At 35.1% G+C, this 18,689-nt stretch overlaps 1 protein-coding gene across 8 annotated transcripts in view; it reads right to left on the bottom strand.

The window, feature by feature from the left end:
• Positions 1 to 14,928, bottom strand: part of LOC124213967 (collagen alpha-3(IX) chain) — a 95,184-nt gene extending 80,256 nt beyond the window's left edge. For 5 of the 8 annotated variants that reach the window (XM_046615813.1, XM_046615810.2, XM_046615809.1 and 2 more), the window contains exon 1: positions 14,686 to 14,927. The gene's annotated coding sequence lies outside the window, so the exon portion shown is untranslated. Of the gene's footprint in view, positions 1 to 14,669 lie in introns of all 8 variants that reach the window. The other 3 variants (XM_046615816.2, XM_046615811.1, XM_069134803.1) reach the window with 3 other exon arrangements.
• Positions 14,929 to 18,689: the final 3,761 nt, after the last annotated feature.

Raw genomic sequence — 18,689 nt, 5'->3', positions numbered from 1 at the left:
TCGGTAGGTTACGATACAGAGAGCGTGCAGCCATAATTATCGGCTGGGACGTAACAGTATCAAAAGCCACACGTTATTTTTCGCTAATCATTTCAGAGAATAATCTTTTATTAGTGAAGAAAAACGTATAGAAACTTCATTATGGGGCCGAATTCAATTTAGAAGCTATGAACTTTCCTTAGCAAATAAAAACCACTTTTCGAACTCTAAGGAATCAGCGTACATAATCACAAGTTTTGTTTATCTCATGGTTTCAGAAGATTTTGTGAATCGACATACAGTACTACCTCGTTATGAGAGAAGTTCCCCTTCGTTCCGCTTAACCGAGTTTTATAACTTCCCCCACCCTAACTGTCTACCTGACGTCCCTCAACTTTGGCGCGGACTTGTTATAAGCAATTGCGTTCAATCATACGTGTTTAGACACCGAATTCGTTTACACAGAACTGTGATCCTCTTGCAACGAGGAGTGGTGATCATCGACAGGCTCGCTCACTCACGTGTGATCCCCGGGTTCTGCAGGCAGTAGTGGGGAACGCTCCGGCGACGAATTTCTTAGACTCCTATTCCCCTAACCGCCCTAACACTCTCTCATAACGAGGTAGTACTTTGTGAATTTACCGTGAACGATTCCGTTATTACGACAGCAGTTGATGTGTTTATTATGTTAGCGAAGTTTCAAACGATGAGCTAGCCGAGGGGGAAATAACTCACTATTAAGCGATGTGTCAATAGGTTTGTGGATTAATTACAATTCATCTGAATTAATGAGAATTAAATAAATTCTTAAAAATTACCCCAAGTTGATTTAAATTAATTTCGATTCATGTCAGAATTATCTGTTTACAGTGAAAAAAATGAAATTAAAGTAAAAATAATAAGTTGAATTAAAAAAAATTTAGTCGAATTAACAGGAAATACGAACGACTGGATAGAAATTTCTTTAAACTCACTTGAAATCGAGTTAATTATCGAGAACAAAATTTAAATTCGTGAATTGAAATGAATCAAGTTGAATTAAAGAAATTTATCTGGAATAAAAAAAATTATATGAAATAAATAACATCAATTGAATTAGATGAATTATTTTTAATTAATTCAACCCAAAAAAGTATTGTGTTAAATGCCAAGTACTGCGTTGGGTCTTGGAGAAAATGCTTGACAGTAATATGAGCTGCAGATACCTGTTACTGCAAGGGAAGATAACAAAACACGAGAATGCCCGTTTGTATTTTTAAGTCGATAGATTGTACAGTCTTTGTCAGCGCCATCTAGAGGCGGAAACTGAAACTTAAGGTCAGTAATTACGACTAATACTTAGGCACGTTAAGGGTTTTTGCATTATTCAATAAAATAATAAAAATAATTTTCTTCTGTTCTTCAGTCATTTACAATTCAAAAAATGACACTTGTTATAGAACTGGACCAAAATTTTTTAAAAACTTATTTGCTCTGTCGGTAAGGTGGTGAAAACAATGCAACTAATTCTAGATTTATAATATAACAAGCGCTGTCCGTTATTCTATACGATGTAGCAATTGTTGAATGGTGAGAGAATGTTTCATTTTATTACTTCATTCTAGATTAACCCGATATCTTACAATCACGACAATCAACCCAAATTTAAATGTGATCAATACTTCTGAATAAATTACCAAGAATGCAGATTTTCAAATTTTTCTAATGCACAACAATAAAACTCAAATTTCTTTCGTCAGTAACCAATTTAGATATTGTTTTTAGTTTTAAATTGTTAAATGCCAGAACTCAAATTTATTCTAACACTCCGCTTGGGTGTGATTCGATAATTTTGCATCCGGCCATTCCGCAGGCGGATGAGTACGACTATGAGATCTTCTTAAGGGGATGCTATAGTCAGTCTTTACCGATCGAGTCAGATTTGACTTATTTTGGCATTTACCAGAGCCTACACATCGTTGACCCGATGTGGTTACTGTTAGTGCAATTCTACGTGAAATGCCCAACCAGATTATTGCGAAAACAATTTATTTCACGCAACAATAGTACTAAAAAATGTATTTTAGTGTAATTCAATTACCATTAATCCCAGTCACTGACATGGGGTCCAGTCGACCGCAGAACCTACTTTAACGTACAATTTTAAAGTCAGCGTGGTAGAATCAGGGTTGCTTGTGCAAGTAAAATGAAGAATGATTGAAAAAACTTTGGCGCCTCAAAGACCCCATGTATGTATCGCATATTGTTTTACTTTTTTTGCTTCAAGAATTGCTCCCACATCCTTCACCGTTTTTTGTTGAAACTAAGATTGGAGTGTATTTACAAATTCTTAAATTTTGTTTTAGATTTTTGCTCAAGTCATAATTGAACATAACGTATTGTTGTGTACAGTAAAAAATTCCAAAGTTGGCTGGAGTCTGGGTAATCCCGCGTAAGGAATGTGGAAGTTTCCCTAGGTGTAAGTGACTAGGGTTAATCGTAGAAATACCTTTGTTTGCGTTATTCTACAATGAACTAAAAAAGTTGGCACATTTTTGTTGGACATTGCATGTAGAATTATGCTATCTACGGCACTTTGACGTCAGTGATAAATAGGATTTGATGATAATGGAAATACGTGATATCTGACTGTACAACGGCGTTTAACGAATACCGACTCTCTTACATTCACCTTCACGATGACACAACTTAGTTGATTTCTTCCAATGTTTAGTAATATAAATATTACTAGTTTTATGTGAAAGTATACATTTTTCACCGAACATTAAAGTATGTTATCGAAGTATCTTGCAACTTCCCGTTTCTGTTCATCAGTTGTAGTACATACGTTCAACTTTTTCCGCCGACAAAGTTTAATACCTACTGTACCGGACGTTCATGGCAAAACAGTTTTGAATGCTACAGTTTTCCAAAGAACCTTCTTACGTTTGTGTTGATTACTCATAAACGATGTAAACAAAGCGTTTCAAAAATGTTTTATTCGATTTCGGAGTATGTTTTCTGCAGTTTCAATTGTTTTTTGATTCAGCTTTCACCTTTTTAACAAATTATTTTCAATTAAAAACTCCATATTTCGTTACGTATCACGTAAATACCCATGCATAAAATGTCAATTTTCTCGTTTTATTTCGAGTGAATGGTTTAGTCGAAAGTTTTCAAATAATTGCGGTATTTTTCTACAGTTGTGGGAAAAATGTTATAAAAACTTAGAATTCTTCTCTGCATTTTTCCCTACCTAACAAACGTTGTTAATGAACCATTGAAAATCAGGACCTGTATATTTGCTGCCAAATTAGTACTGAATGTGACCCCGATTGTGTAACTCGTCCAATCAAGCATCGCCTTATTTTGTGTAATTTAACGGGGTTTAACTGAATGGAATAAATTTGTTTGGATCAATGATGATCCAATTGACTTCGCTACATTCATACTTTGGTCAACACAAATAAGCAGCCTGTTAAAGACTAATAATCTTATTTAAATTTAAATAAATATTGGTTAATCTATCCAATGAATATTTGATGTAACTGGAAAGGCATTGAAGTGCCACAATTTATAACAAGAGGTGTTTCACTGGAACAAATGTTGATACCATGATCACATATTTCATGCTAACGCACATTTACAGAGTGATCACAATAGATTACTCGACGAATAATTTTACTTTGACTACGTGATATCTTACGATTTCTAAAATTCCATATGATTTCTAACATTTCATATGATGTCTTAAGATTAGAGAGTGATTTTCGTAATCCTAAATGATTTCTCATGACTACCATCATTACTAATGAAGAAATTTATTTTAATATTACTAAGTTCAGTGTGATTTCGGTGATTAAAAATAATTTCGACTGATATTGATACCACGATCGCTTGAGTGAAATACCCCTTGGGTTATGTGATTCATCTTTTTAATACCGTTGCGCGTGTTGAGGTATATCCAACATCAGGTTAAGCACAAAGAACCACGATCATTACTTTAGAAAAATGCGGTCCGTGTAATAGGTTGAGATAATAGGCCCCACATATTTAGGTACCTCCACTAAGCGAATATATTATGATACGGAAGCTATTTTTGCTAGTTAACTGACAATGAGGCCTTCGTAGTCACTAGAATTTTAATTAGTGCTTAATGTTTAAAAAAAAGTGGTGTATTCAAATCCTTACTCATTAGTAGATACCTCACAGTCGCAGAGTGCTTTAGATGTATCTGTTCATTCGAAATCGAGATCACAATGCATATAATAAAAAAGCCTACGAGGATAATCAAAATTATTAAATATTCGAAACGTAGTTATTGTCTTCACTTAGTGTAAGTAGTGATAATTATCTGACCTACTCGTTCCGGTTCTACAAAAATCAATGAAATGAAATGGTTTCGTTAAAATCAATTAGAAGAGTTATTTCATTTCGAAGACGAGTAACAAAGTCAGCATCATAACAAGGAAAGTCGACGGACCTGAAAGGATGAACTCTAAAACTTACCGCTATTTCGATTACTTACGAAAATATAAGAATTAAGACGAAAGTATGTACATTTTTTCATTTTTTCAAATTAAGAAGCTCAGAGGTTAACTTGGTCGATTTTTCTCAGAATCTGGTCAGTTCTAAGTTAGACCGACCCATGTTGATTCAGATAATAATCATACAAATCTGTTCATTCATTCTTGAGATATTGCCAAATCCAATAAACTTCTGGTCACTATAGACATAAGTAATCGGAGGTAAGTCTAAACTATTACTTTCATGCTTAGAGTGATTCTTATAACTACCCGAGTGGAAATTCGAGGTTCCATCAGGCCCTGGTCAAGATAGGCTCAGGCACACGTTACTAAGTTACACCTGGTATGGCCCTGGGCCAAGTTGGCCTCAGGCACCTTTTACTCAGGCGTGCCTGCTAGGCCCCTGGTTAGGTAAGGCTCAGGCGTTCCTGATATTTTTGAGTAAGTTGCGCCTGTCGCAGCCCTGGCCAAGTTGGCCTCAGGCAACCCTTACTAAGGCGTGCATGTTGGGCCCTCTGTCAGGTTGTCATCAGACATCATATCACTGAGGCGCACTTGATGTTGTCCTAGTCAGGATAATATCAGGCATTTCCGAGTACGACATGCCTGATCTGGCCCTGGTCAGCAGGCTCAGGTCAAGCCAACTCTACTATGGCACATCTCATCTGAGCCAGTCTAAGCCTGACACATTGCAAGTACCGCGAGTAGCCACCAGGCGTCATGGAAGCCGTTGGCGTTCTCATGATGAAAGTATCAAATGACTTGTCATAAAGTGTGGCCATCTACCTACAAAATTGTAGGAAATATCATTTCGCAGCTTGTTGTTTTTTTTCTAGATATCTACCTACAGATATCAGCTGCTCATTTTTTGGTAGCCTTAACTTCGCATCTGTATAAAACTAAATAATTTGTCACGTTATTTCAAAAATCAATAAATCTGTATAATCGTCGCCAGAGCCTTAATCACGTAGTGTCTTAACCTGCCCTGATAAAGACCTGGTGAAGCACTAATCTAGTTCTGATCAACGCTTGATTAGGGCCTGGATCAGTGAATCCAATGAGAGCTTGATCAGAAAGCCTAGCCTTGAATCTAATAAGGGCCCGACCAATACAGCCTATTCAGGCGATTCTAGAACATTGCGTTACATTCGTGATCAAGGGCCTCAGGATCAGGTAGCCTGACTTCAGCTTGATCAGGCAGTCATAGTCCAGTCAAGATAGGTTTTCACTTTGCATTAATTCCATTTTCATTTTTTCTTGGTTCAATCGTTGGGGGGGAGGGTCACTGGGAGTCCTCAATCCAAAAGTCGACCAAATTGGCCCCATGATATCGCCGCCATCTTGAATTTTATGAAAAATAGTTTTTCTTGAATAACTCGGCCATTTTCAATTTGAAGGAAAAATGGTAAAGACAAAAGTTGTAGGAAATTCAATTTTCGAATTAAACCTGAAAATAGCGGCGAAGTAAAACTATTGTATTATCTTGTTTATTTCTGACTTTAAGGCATAAATGCCTCTTTTTCTTTGCCGTTGGCGTACTACTACCTTAAATATTGACTGTAGCAAAAAAAAGGTGGAGACCAAAATTGTTGAAAATTTAATTCTCTACAAGTTTATTTATGTTCATTTATGCCCTAACGTCAAAAATAAACAAGATAATACAATAGTTTTACTTTGCCGCTATTTTCAGGTTTAATTCGAAAAAGATCCATTTTTTGAAAAAAAGCTCGAGAACCAAAGTTGTAGGAAATTGAATGTCGACTTTTTACCTATCTTGACTGGACTATCAGGCAAGCCTGCGCAGGGCCTGGCCGACGTCTGACGTCAATTTCTACTTGGGTACTTCCTTTTCTGTATATGTTCAGCAAAGCAGCCGTTAAAAAGATTCTGCACGTATCCGAATCTTCCGTTCTTTATACATATGAATGATGGACCAATCCGTGAACCTTCGCCTAGCTTTTGAAGGTAAAAATTTAGGATTTACTGTAATTAAGATATTTTATAATGTACACTAATTGTAAGATATGAAAATCCTGCAATTTTTAGGTTTCTAGACCTCACCGTTTGCGGGTGATCAATTTTATTTGATCACTTTTTTGAATTGGATCTCTATTGTTGAATTTTAAGCACTTCCTTTCACAAAAAGAAATATAACTTATGTAATGTGTTTTATATGTAAAAAATTCTAATAGTACCGAATCTGAAATCCAATTTAAGGAAGCGTGGATCAAGAAAGACTTTTTTGACATTTTGAATCATGTACACGGAAAGGGCTAAAAAAATGATTGTTTGTATTTTCTGTTTCAAAAAGTACACATTTTTTTCAGTGAACCCTCAAGTTTTTATACTAGATCGAAACCGGTGTCATTATTAAAGTCAAATCAATATAAATATTCCAGGGGTCTGTAATTTTCTGAATATTTTTTGTATCTCTGAACCATTCACACGGATTCAAGCATGCTACCATGTTTCATCGAACTGAAAGAACTTCAGGATGTAACCTTAAATGTTTACTTTTTGAATCGCAAGAATAATAATTTTTTTTCACTGAACAAAAAAAATTATTCCAAAAAATTGAGATCTCTGGAGTACTTATACCAATTTAATTGTGATCCCAATCTCAATCCACTCTGAAAATTTCAGGACACCCGTCCAAATGTGTAATTGTTGAAACAAAAAAATAAGAACAATTTAATGTTTAGGCCTCCATACAGTGCACGTGGATCAAACTGTGATAAAAATTGTTTATTTTTTACACTTTCTAAGGATATACCGTGAAATAAAATTCAAATTCGGACAGATAAAACTTTTTCAAACCAAAAACACTTTAGTCTATACTTTTCCCAATGAAAGGAACTGATGAAAATTTGAAAACAAAGGTTAATATATAATAACTTCTAGTATCCGTTATATTCGGCTGCAGATCTTTACTGTTCAGCAAAAACAAGAAAGACATGTCCTTAATTAAAGTAAATTTGAAACCTTGTTGATTTCAGATGAAAACTGTGGTCTTCAAAATGTACACAAACAGCTATTTTTGATGGTGATCTCCAATGGGTGGCAGCTGATATCTTCCATATTTTCCAACTAAATGCTACAAAAAAATTACAATATTTACTCGAATACATGTACAAAATGTTCTTAAAGTTTCGATAAGTTATATACATTCCTTTCTTGTCAAAAAAATTGATTAAAACCACTAAAAAACATAGTCCTAAACTTATATCCCCCCTCTGCAATCCTATCAAACTAACAAATAGATATTCAACAAGCAGTACGTCAGTTCACATTTTTAACGGGCATACTACGTGTGCATATTGATGATATTGTGACAGAGGGTGAAATCACCCCTTTCTTCTCCCTTTCTAACGATCTAGTGGTCTGCATAGATAAAAGAGGGTTCAGAGTTCATATGTCATAAAATGAATAAGGTTGCTGCGTCAACTAGTATTATTGAAAAAATAGTCTTATTACCGACTTTAAACGGTAAACACACACTTTACTATTAAGGTATTTGTCGAAAAACATCTAATTTCGCTGTCTGATAATTATCTTAACAAGCTCTCGCACCCAATTATTTATTGTAACGTAAAGAAAGTTTCAATGCATATATGAATATCCGTACTGCGTTTATAGGCAAGGCTCAGATGTTGTCACGCAGATAACTCATTTGTATGTACTACTATTGTCATAGCTCACAGTTGCAAGTTGTCAGAGATCTTGCTAATGGTCGAAAGATTTTGTCGCTTATTGCAATGTCGAGTCATTCGATGTAATGCGACCAACGTCTGTCAGGCGTAAATTGCAGCGGCTCACTGCTTGCAAAGCAACTAAAGTTGACGAGAAGATCTTACTTGAAAGTTCACATTTCACCGCCCCGCAAATGCACTTCACCTGCCGTAAATTCTATATGCGAGTAATTTGCATATGGATATCATACATGTACAGTTGGGAGCCACAAAAAAATTTTTTTTATTTTTAGCCACTTTACGAAACCGTAATTAATAACGTAATATTGAACTTCCTGAAAGGAAAACACCGTGCAATTTTTTTTTTTAGTGCTCGCGCATTGACATTTTGTATTCGCCATTTTAATAACACGTAAGAAATCCAATTCTGACGGTTGGATGGAGATTATCCTTTCTCTATACGATGGCCGCAACTTTACATTGTAAAGTTTGACACCTCATTCGGTTTCCTTCAAATCGAGGAAACTTTCAAGTCGTGGAAAATTTCAAATCCTACGATCTTCGAGATATTTAACACAGCGTGGTATTCAACGTAGTTTTTTATCTTTCTAAAATATACAACATATTTTTTGACAGTGAATTGATACACAAAATTTTCGTACGTGATTCCCAACGTAGTTTTTGTCGGGTATTGTTCAACTTTAAATATATACCTTATCGTTTTCCCGCTTTCCTGCAACAAACATTTCCTCTAATATTTCCACTGCTTTCAATAAACAATGTCGTTAACCAATCCGATGAACTAAAAATTACTTATGTCATACTTCTTCCCCCTTCAACATTTCTAAAATACTTCTAAACTCTTCCATTGATCAACTAACGAAAGTCAGTAAACATAAATCTTTCAAACCGTCAACAACTACCTAACAAACGAGTCTCAACCATGTAATGATTAGATATCTAATAATCTTATACCCAAGCAAAAATCTGTTCGAAACTCTATCAAATTTTGATCAATAGACAACTGAACAAACATTTTAAATTCTAACGAAGTGAAATCGTAATCATATCTATTAAATTGAATTTGTAAATATACAGTACACTTTTGCGAACTCGACTAATCACGTAATTTTGAGAAAAATGACGGTCACTCCGTTTAAAGTGTAGTGCTCGATAAAGCAATAATATTTTAATGTTGCATACTAAAACAAATGCTGGGATCATTTCGTTAGTCAGATAAATTCAATTTGTCCTCATAAAACGGGAAAAAATTATTTTAATTTATAATAAGTACAATATTGTTAGTTATTATTTTTTCCAGGTTGATACTGTGTTGATTTTACGGGTCTGTTTGCATGACGTCAAGTAATTATTACTTCAATTAATCTGTGAATCAACATTTCCGTTTAATACATTTTCACGAGTATTTAATTAAGCAGTTCTTCCGATTAATCAATCTTTGAAATAATCATTTTTTCGATCAATCGATTCATCACTCGATTAAAAAAAAAAACTTAATTGGAGTCTACGCTTAATCGATTAATTGAAAATATGCGTGATCAAAATCAACGCCTAATCGATTAATCGCACATCCCTATTAGTATGACACACTTATATTTTCACTGGGGCTAAGATATAATAATATTCCATTCTTCGGTAAACTCGCATTATAAACAGATCTTGTTAAGATTGTAAACTAATCACTTTTCATTTCTCTATTAACGAAATCATAAGACTTTAGTTCATTAAGATTCTGACATAACGGAAACTGTTGAAGTGTTATCTCAGACGCAGGTGGCAAATCATAATTACATCGAAAAACAAGTTTTAATGTTGAAAAAATTTAAGTTCGTTACAAAAATTTATTTTTAGGGGCTCTCCTTCAAATCCCGCGGTATGCGGGTTAGATATGAGAAATGATGATGTTTCTGGAAGATGCGGATAAATTTTCATACTTTTTGGCGGCATTCCAAAACTGAAACTTGACGTATACGAGGTTGAGAAATGAATTAAGTACATGGGTATGGGGCAAATTGTAAGTCTTCTTATACGAAGCTCTGAAACTATGCACAAGAACTTGTTTACCTTGGACTAATGTAACTATGATAGTGAGATAAGAGAGAACTCTTTTCTCTCTTAGAGAGTCGAGGTAAGGAACAAAACAAATTTGAGATTGTGACTATTCTACCTGTGCCTGCAGTTTATCTAGAGATGCATTCCTTCACTTAAAACCAAAAACACGATTCACAGTTTGGACATTTTAATTACAGTGCTGCGAATTCATTTGCAGGATAATTTTATAGGTATTCAGGATAGGAATGATCGAACGAAATAGTAACATTTTTTATTGAATCGCCCGATATTTGGAAATAAATTTTTTGGTAAACTGCGCACATGAGGTGAAAATGTGAAATAAGTATTCTTTCATTTGTCAACCAGGTTTTATAAGCCAATACTGTAGATCCTACATCGCAAAAAATGGTATAGCTCCTATACTGAAACACATGGTTTGTATTTTATTTCGGTGCAAGCAGAGAATACATCGGTACAACTTGATATAGCAATCAATTTATCGCATTTCCATTAAGACGACATTAATTTCTATATCGCATATTAATGAAGCTGAAGCTAGCAGCCAGATTTGTTAAACTCTTTGAAAATAGAAAAATGGAGTTCAGTTTTGTTCTCATAATTCTATAAAAGTATTGAGGGTTCAAGGTGGTTCACGAAATTTTAATTTTCAGACTTCACTACCTCATTCAAGTAAACATTATAACGTTGCCCTGGCGAAAATGGAATGTGCAATAAAATGTCCGAGAGGTGTTTGGGAAGTGTCCGCACGCTTCATAAAGTGATTCGTCACATTTGCAAACATTTTGAACTTTGACCACTTCCACACACTTTGCGCACACCCTGTACACATGTACTGGAAGTCTACCCGAAGAACATTAGCTCACATTCCCAGTAAATTTAGTGTCAGCTATTTCACACATTCCAGTCACATTTCTGATCTTTATCGTATAAAATAGTGCAAGAAAATGATATAAAAAATGTTTCTAGATTTTTTTTTATTCTCTATAAGTTCAACTTTTGAAAGCAAATTACACCTTCCAAATAGAATTTTTTTAAATCGGTTTTTCAAAGAATTATTCGGAAAATAAGATTGGATACTCTTTTCTCACAGGCGGCAGAATATTTCAAAGTGTGGTGTACAAGAAAATTTTAGGGCAACTTAGGTGTATGTATATTTCTGTAATAGGTGCGAGCGTGAGATATAAGTGTATAGTATATGGGCCAGTCCACTAATTATGAACAAATGAACGGGGCGTCAAAAAATCAATTTGTCTAAAATTTTTACTCTCTGTTGTATGTACTAAGATTGAAAAGTTCACCGAGTTTGAACCTTCTCGGACTTACCGTTCGCGAGAAATGTCACATCGAAGTTTATCATTTCGATCTAATTGAAGTTTAAGCACAAATTGTTTTCGTATCGTTATCGGCATGAAAAAATTATGAAAAAATAGATATCGTATGTGAAAAATTCTTACCTTTCCAAATGTGTTATACATTTTTGGATAACGTTTCGCAACCAATCTTAAAAACAACGTTTTTCGTCAAAAAACCGCTTTATTCTACCACACCAAAACTTATCTTACTTTTGAGTTTTTCATGTGGAAGCTGAGATTTTTTCAGTAGGGAACTCAAATTTTCAGAGTGCGGCGTCATAGGATCTCACGTGAGCTACGATCAATTGACAAAGGTCTTAATAATACTCTCTGGTTCGAATTCAACGGAATATTTTTATTTCTGTGAATTGTGCATTGCTGAAGTAAGTCTTACAAAAACCAGAAATAAAAATAGTTCGTTGAATTACGAAAAGAGAGTACACATTAGTAAGAGACCTGTATGAATTGAACGAAGCTTACGTGAGAGATCCCATGTCCATTTCACTCTAAAAATTTGGGTTCCCTACTGAAAAAATCTCAGCATTCACATGAGAAAGTCAAAAGTAAGTTAAATTTTGGTGGCGTCTGAAAAATGCGGTTTTGTCCTAAAAACGTGTTTTTGAGATTGATTTTGAAAAGTTATCCAGAAATGAATAATATGTACGGAACATGAATAGCACATTTGGATAGGTAAGAATTTTTCACATAAGATACCTATTTTTCATAATTTTTTTACGCCGATATCAAAACGAAAACAATTCGCGTTTAAACCTCAATTAGGTCGGAATGATAAACTTTGATGTGGCATTTCACGATAACGGTAGGTCCGAGAAGGTTCAAACTAGGTGAACTTTTCAATCTTAGTTTACACTACAGATACACTACACAAAGATTTCAGCATTGTATTATTGCGTGAATTGGGGTGGGGTGTGTCTAACTATATCATGTATCGGATTCGACGTGTTTATGAAGATCTCGACTCTCACACCATTTTTTTGCTGACATGTACTTTCGAACGAAAACATATTAAACTTTGATATGTTTCCATCGTTTTTTCAAATAAACGGTCTCTCAACGTGCACATACCATGCACAGTTCCTGCAGTAGTTGGGTACACTTCGTGCACACTTCTGCCTGCGCATCTTGTCACACCTTCCTTGGTCCAATTTACATTTCCATCACATCTTACCAAAGACTTCTGTCACACTTTCGTCACATTATCAAAATTTTTTTATTGAACCTTCGTTCACATTTCGGTTCACACTCCATTTTCACCAAGTTTGGCTGCTATTCCGTCTGCTAGCTTCAGCCTCGTCGCATTTCATACCACGTCATCGGGGGAATGTTTTTATACGCATGTATTTCATTTGGTAGAGAAAATTGGAAGCGTTTATGTTAAAAAATAAATGAATCTGATAACGTTTCCGCTTATGGGGAATATCAGATTCTCACTACGAAGGGAATGATAGAGTAAAAAATTTAGCCGAGTGTAGGTACTCAAAGTCTTTGTATATCTTACTTTTTCAAAGTATTCATACTGCGTTGAAATATATAATATATATACTGCCTCGTTCTTCTCTCCTGTATCAACAAACTTAACTCAGAGTGCGGCAGTGTCTTTCGAATTTGCAAACCGCAAGAAGCTACGATAATATAGTCATATGTTTGCGGACAAGTATAAGATAAAAGAAGAAACTTGTCCGTAATTTTCATAGTCGAATAATCGAAGAAAATTTTATCGGTCAAGTCGTACAATAATTTACCAAACTAAAACAAAATTTCACGAATTGTCTGCAATATCAACCTCTGACATCAAGTATTACATGTACACTGATATTATGGAACGAACGTATGAAAAAATGCTCCAAAAGTTTCGAACCTGTTCGAATAAATTATACATATATATTTTCTCCGAGATCGAAAACATCACATCACATACAATATTCACTACATTGGTTTGCTGATAGTGCATTGAAAAAAATTTCGATTGTTAAGTTAATGCAAAATTATAGCAAGTGTGGTACTAGTAACTGTTTACTATTGTTGTCACTACTAGTATATTTTCTGATTATCGCGACGTTAAATCAGTTTAGTTTGCTAAATTATTCCAATCAAATATAGCCCAAACATTAATTTATCGTTTCACAAACATAAAATTATCACAATAGTTACAAGCAAATATAGTATAATTGATCGTGATAAAGGAGAATAATAACACGTGTTGTAAGATGTTTCTAATTAAATCTACAAAAACTCGTCTCGTTTCATTTTGTAGGTACTGAAAAATATATTTATCAGTTGTGTTAAAAATTCTATGTAGTTAAAAACTGTAAAGTAAGCACAGCTATAAATTTTACTCGGTGTGGCATCATCATAAGTGAGGTAATACATATTGTACAGGTACCCATCGAGATTTTGAAGACTACGCAAATCTTGTTTATACCCGAATACAATGAGAATCAAGTACTCGACGGTACACGAACATTATGGCTAACAAGAAATACACTGATATAACTAATACGGTTTATAGAAACTGAAGCCGATCGTTTCACTCGCTGACCACCGACCAGTGACACGACATACGCTGCACTTGCTTCTCATAACGCTCGAGCAAATTTAGCTGTCAGTTCGGATCAGGGAGATATATATTGATATCTGTTCGGATACAACGGGATCAATTACAACCGCGAAATTATTATTCGTGGTCAGAAAGTACGTGACACTTTCTGCATAGGTCAACGATAGTGATTCATTTTCAGGCACGATCAAGTTATTTTCCGAACTTGAAGACGGTGCCCAATTCTCAAACTTTTCCTAGAATTTGGTACCCGATATTACGTTTTAAATTTATTAATGTAATTTATTGTAACTTATTTCGACACAATTCATTCGAAAAGGTTTTACTTGACAGATCAGATTCTTTTTTCTTACGTGTATCATACCCAAACACCTTTTTCCTTTCATGCGCCTAGTTCATTCATGATTCAAGTCGAGACAAACGGTATATGCTACTTATGATGGAAAAATGTAAAGTACGAGTAGGTACGTACTGATATACACACTTACATTGACAAGACGCTGTCAACGGTTCGATTAGAAGAGAAAATCTCTGTTTTACAACTCTTTAATTATCTTCTCTCACTTTCACCAAGGAGAAAATTAGGCAAGAACAACAACGAACAGGGAGAATGACATGAGCACAAATTCAAAAAAGCACGGCGTTTGGCGCCCTCTCACGTTTTCCGTCTTCTTCCGACTCTTTGCAACGAGGACCGCGCTTCCCGGCTGCCCGGCGCGAACTGATAAGGCCCATGTCCGCGGTCACGTCTCTACCTCCGGAGATTCGATCCATTCCAACCTCCCTACGGACTTCGCCGGTTCTCCGCTGTTCTTTCCGTTCGCGGACTCCAGCGTGCGTCGACTCGCGGGATTGAAAAGACCTGCGATCTCAAGATTTGACAAATTTAATGATTCGTTAGAAACCTGCGACCTGAAAACTGGACGGCTAAAAAAATGGATGAAAATAAAAACTGTAAGAACTTTGAATCTGGTCTACCTTTATGTAATTCAAGACGAAGAATAATAATCAGAAGATAACGTCAGTCGCTCGACATCACGCGGTCTATATTTTATGTAATTTTTGACAGTTCAATAGTCTGAACGAATATTATCATAATTACGTACTCACGGGATAATCAAGAATTCGATTTCAGAACGTTAACAAACTACTAGGGAGAGCGAATAATGAACAAATCTAATCGAAAATCGAATCGAATATTCGACTTGTTGAATAATTCTCATGGTTCGAATATAATATTCAAAATAGTTTAAATCATTCTGATAAATTGCATGGTTTCAAATATTCAAATGATTCATTTGAAATCTTGAATTCTCTAATGTTTTCCTCTTTTGAAGGTCCGTAGGCAAACAAAAGGCGTGATCTTCAAAATTCTGTCTTGATAGAGGATTTAATGTAATTTATCAAAAGAAGTATGTACATTTTAAGTTAAACTATAAACAAATTCGAATGGTTGCCATTCAGAAATACACAACAAATCGACTGATTGATTCGAGAATTCCGAATCATATGAAAGCGAATTGGATTATTTGAAAAATCGAAATATCCGAAGTCTTGCATTATTCACAGACCCCAAGAAAATATCCAAGCTTCATAAACTTTTACCCTTACAGGTTCTCGAAAAAAATAATCAACATTAAACCTATTCATTTTCGGGTAGTTTACTTTACACTTTTAACAGCTCACCGTATGACACGAATTAACCGCTACAAACTTTTCTTATCTGAAAAAATTCTTCTTCACCGAGGATGAACAACGTAGATATTTATTCATATTGCTTAATTACTTCCTGATTAAATGAAATAAAAAAACACAGAGAATGGGATTGATTCATATCTTGACTCGTGGAATTCAATTGCTTAGAAACTCATAATACACGTGACTGGAATTCATACAGCATTGCATGACATGTTCAAAAACTGAATGACGACTTGACCCGCACTGCATCATAAAAATACGCAAGAAAGAACTGCTTCATGGTACGAAACGATTTCTTGTTAAAGAATATAACGTAACAGCTGAGAGCTAATTTAGAGTTGGTAGCATTAATTGAAGCCTTACGAGTATTTTGTACCAGCCTTCAGCTTTATCTCGAAAACATATATTTCATCATCCTTGAGACTCTGAGCAGAATCAACAATTCGAACCTATACGATAGTTAAAAAAACAGAATTTACTGTTACAGTTTACAAATTCTTCAGATTTATAGCTACTTTGCTTTGCACTTTGCAAATTTCTCTTTGCCCTTCTCTTGAAGCAACGCGTCTAGGTACTTGTATAAACTGTCTATAATTTCTGTGATGGATAAATTGGAACTATTTAATCTGTGGGCTGGTTGATAATTAAAACACAGAATTCTCGTCTCTCAATACACATTGTACCTAGAAATATGAGTACCTTATTCTCGCAACTAGCTTTGACTAACATGTTAAAAATACAAAATAAATTTGAATTTTACTTTGTCCTATTAAAAAAATTCACAGAAATTCCCTTAAAATGTACGAGATATTCTTTCAATCATGATGTTTCACTATTATACAGAAAAATAAGAATTTGGCAGCAAAATCTGATGTTTTGCGTGGGAAACTGCAAATGCTAAACTAAGCATATTAAAGAATTATCTGGTATTTATTCAAAGTGTGCTTCGCAGTTTTTCATACTGAAATTGCAATAATAGCGACTCGCACAAAAGATTTGGTGTACGTATCATATAATACCAATTCATCAATTGTGTCTTCGTATTATCATAAAAAGAACAATGTCTCAACAACAAAATAACTTAAAAAAAAATTTTTCACTCATAACGAGTTGAGCAAATCAGTATTTTCCTTCAATTCTCGGAACTTTATTCGCCCTCAATTTTTTTTTCTCATAATTTTCTGTCTCCGTTTTCGACTTGCATTTCTCGTTTCCGCTTCTGTGTGGCTGTCACTTTTAACATTATATTCCAGCAGGCCACGTCAGCTATTGTAACACCGTCAAGTCACATAGGTATATCGGTATAGATGTTTTTGCATATTAGCTAAAACTGGTGATCCATAGGGTAAGTCCTGTAGATGCCTCACTTCAGAGAGATGGCCGACCACCGATATTCTCTAGGATATATGTCAGATGTTGCCATTGAAATGCTAAGATGTTATTCGTTGCTTAAATGGAACACGGCATTTCAGAAACTGCAATAATCACCGGTTTTTATTTGTTTTTTTTTCAGGATACAAATGTTTTACTGGTAAGTGTCATAATTACGTCATGATTCCCACTGTATACTATGATTTTCGAAATATCGAGGTAGATAAATTGAGGGTATGTACGTTCAATTTTAGCTTCAATAACGCTTGTTGGACGGAAGTAGGCATGAAAAGACTATCTCACGCATACCCTCAGGGTGCAATGGTTGATGCGACGTGTTCGTATATACATTTTTTTTTTAGACACGTGCAATTGAAAATATTTAACCCTTACTTCGTACACCTTAGGGATGAAACGTACGTGGCATTTTGGGGTGAATCCGAGCCCAATGCACTACTCATTGCCTAAGTACTCTTCAGCTAATAAATTTGCTAGCAGAATAGTTTTTTTTTTTTTTTAAGAAAATTCCGTTGCTAATATGCGAAGTACCGAAGTTATGAAAGTTATTTGTACTCTGCGGACTATCGAAATTTGGATTGGGTCGATTTGACTCCAGGGTGCCGATTGAGGGTTAAAACTAATGTTATCGTACTGTTCGATATCTAATAGTTACTGTAAGAAGTCCGTGTAGTAAATATTTTGATTTTGCCAATCAACAATTTTTTATCATATTTTTCGCTAAGGAGGAGCATCTGTACCGGACTTGGTCTATAACTACAATAGAAAATAGAACAATGGCATAGACACCAATAATAAGTTATGAACTACACTAACTTACAATGATACATATTTGATATCATAAACAGCAGTTGATATATCGATTTGAACAGATCATAATATGGTGATGGGGTCAAGAGCGAATATTTAAAATCAAATAGATTGTCCGCGTGACGTATTCCTGCTATGATAATTAATTTGAAAAATGTTACGCAGGGTGAATGCTAATTATAAGTTCTCAAGCTGGATCCGAAGAATTCGTGAATTAGAAAACATCTAATTGTAAGTGAGAATGCTTTTGCAGCTTTTCCAATGTCATTTATTATTGCGCGTGTGTTGAGTCGGCGGCACTGTTTGACTCATCAAACACGACTGTAGATCAGTATCAAATACATATGATGAATTCTCTGATTCTTACCGCCTAACCGACCATAGATAGCGTCGCGCATAGCGTGCAATATTGCGGAACGGGGCGATTTGACATCAAATTCCCAGCGTGTCGATGAAGACCAAGAGCGTCAATTCCCAAGAATAAGACAGGTCGCGTCGTTCAGGCGCCAAATTGGCAAACTAATTGTAAGATCTGAACTAAGTCCAGCTAGACTTTGGTCAAAATGCTTTTTTGGACTTGTTCCACCTAAAGACA

The sequence above is a fragment of the Neodiprion pinetum genome, chromosome 3 (assembly GCF_021155775.2).
Source record: "Neodiprion pinetum isolate iyNeoPine1 chromosome 3, iyNeoPine1.2, whole genome shotgun sequence".
In the NCBI taxonomy this organism is placed as follows: Eukaryota; Metazoa; Arthropoda; class Insecta; order Hymenoptera; family Diprionidae; genus Neodiprion; species Neodiprion pinetum.
Note: the sequence above shows the minus strand (reverse complement) of the source record. Positions and strands in the feature narration are given on the sequence as shown.